This window comes from Mastomys coucha, unplaced genomic scaffold (genome assembly GCF_008632895.1).
Source record: "Mastomys coucha isolate ucsf_1 unplaced genomic scaffold, UCSF_Mcou_1 pScaffold22, whole genome shotgun sequence".
Lineage (NCBI taxonomy): Eukaryota > Metazoa > Chordata > Mammalia > Rodentia > Muridae > Mastomys > Mastomys coucha.
In genome coordinates this window covers 65,526,454-65,528,698 of record NW_022196905.1, presented here as the reverse complement: position 1 = coordinate 65,528,698, position 2,245 = coordinate 65,526,454, and the positions used below count along the sequence as shown (strand labels likewise).

The window sequence follows — 2,245 nt, the reverse complement described above, 5'->3', positions numbered from 1 at the left end:
CCCCCCCCCCCGCAGGGACAAATACTTTATTCCCTTCCCCTTCATCTTCTGTCTTCTCTTGGTCTCTTATTTGCTGCTCTTTGTCCTTCTGGGGCAAATCTCCTTTGTGCTGAGAACTTGCTCTTAGGGGCCCTTAGCCCATACTGGTCCACAAAAACAAAGCAATCATAAAAGTGATTGGGTGCAGGCAGAGTTTGTGCCTAGAAATAGAAAATGACTGTAGTGGGGTTGCAGAGATGGCTCGGCAGTTAAAAGCACTGACTGTTCTTCCAAAGGACCCTGGTTCAGTTCCCAGCACCCACACAGCAGTTCATAACTGTCTGTAACCCCAATTCCAGGGGATCTGACACCCTCACACAGACATACATGTATGCAAAACACCAATGTATGTAAAATAAAAAGAAAGGAAGGAAGGAGGGAGGGAGGGAAGGAGGGAGGAAGAGAGAGAAGATGTTTGTAGTGTCAAGGGCAGAGAGTATCACAGATCCGAGGCAAACATTTGCTTCCACTACTGTTGTTTCTCCTGGAATCAATGCTCTTTCTCACCCACAGACTGTTGAAATAGGCATAAACACAACACATCTGTTTCCTTTTGTCTTGGAATGAAGTCATGTTTCCCCTTAACTAACTTGTATAAAAATGGCAGTTGTGTCCAGTTTGCACTCACCTCTGTGAGGCTTCCCTGCCTTCTTGTGTGCAGATCCTGAAGCTCCTCTGAGGAGCCCCCACCCCTACCCCCCTCAAGGCCAGTCTCGTCCACCATCCCTGCTCTGGGGATATTCCAGCATTTCTTTACTTCACGAGCTGGCTGGAAACTGAGTGAGATCGGTGAGCCTGTGACCTGTGAGCCCACAGACAATACAGTTCTAGGAAACAGGACCTTGAGGTGTGGGGCAGAGTAGAGATTGTGTGTAAGATGACTGCAGAGTCCAGGTCTGGTGGACTCATTACGGGAAGGAATCAGCATTTCTGCAAACACAGCTGGGCAGACCCAGGAGAGGCAAGAAGATCTGATTTTTGAGATCAGTCTGGACTACGAGATATGTTCCAGTCCAGCTTGGCCTCCACCAAACTGTCTCAAAACAACAACTGAGGGCAGGGGATGGGAGCTCGGGGATAAGAGAGTTAGATCTGGAGTACTTGCTTCTAGGAATTTCTTTGAGGGGTAGATCGGGGGCCTGACTACAGCTGGGAGACACATAATGCTGTCCACCTGGGAGACACACAGCCTCTCCTCACCCTTCGCTGGAATATCTCCTCATGTTCTATCCAGATCCAGACTCCCAGGCTTCTAGAGTCTTCCTTATACTCCTTTCCCAACAACAGTGAACCTCGGGCACAGGACAGGCTAAGAACCATTCTTATCTACCCAACTGTATCCATTCCCAGATCCATTTCTTCTTTTCTCCTACTGTGGACTTCCCCAATGTAACTATTCACCAAAATTTTACAGTCTAATGTAAAACAAAAGAAAATAAAGTGATTTGGGGCCTATTACAGAGTTATTCCCTTCTTGGCTAAAATATGTAGAAAAAATAGTACCTCAGGTGACCTTCATTTCTTAGAAAGCTATCAAGTATGGTGGCATAAACCTGCTGCCCAGCATTTGAAGGGTCCAAAGTTCAAGACTATCCTGGTCTACTTAGGGAGACTGACTCAATAAATGAGTAATCAAACAAACAAACAAATGGTATGTAGATGTAATCACAAGATAACACCCCACATGTATAAAGGGCACAAACTTAGAATAAAGAATAGCTTTTAAGAGTTGGACAAACATTCACATGAAAACCACAAACTATTGCTTTTCCTTCTCTCTTGCTACCGACTTTCCACTCATGTGTGCTGTTGGTTTGATACCAGGAAACTAGAGAAAAGCTACCAGTGTTGAGCCTCCCCAAACTACCTCGTTTAAAACGTGCCTGCCTCAAATGGCCATAAAGCTTGGATCTAGTGATGGTGGGCTTTTATGGCAGAGAAAGAAGTTTGGTTTTTCTCCTGGTGACATGAGGGGTCGGGGAGAGCCCATGCCTAGTTTATAGTGAATTTACCTGGCATGCCCCTTTACTCCCTGCACTGCGGAGGCAGCAGGGTGAGTTCTAACCTGGTGAGTTCTAAGGACAGACAGAGCTTTATAAAAAGACACTGTCTCAGAAATGATCTGTTCTGCTCATCTGGGGCCCCAGGTTTGTGAGGCTTTCTTTTCCCCTGCCCTCTGGAGTGGGTTCACCTAAGATTATCCACC

The 2,245-nt window shown here is 46.3% G+C and overlaps 1 protein-coding gene across 2 annotated transcripts in view; it reads left to right on the top strand.

The window, feature by feature from the left end:
• The window catches only part of Txk (TXK tyrosine kinase), a 56,632-nt gene that overhangs the window by 3,332 nt on the left and 51,055 nt on the right, over positions 1 to 2,245 (top strand). The gene's annotated exons all lie outside the window — the stretch shown is intronic.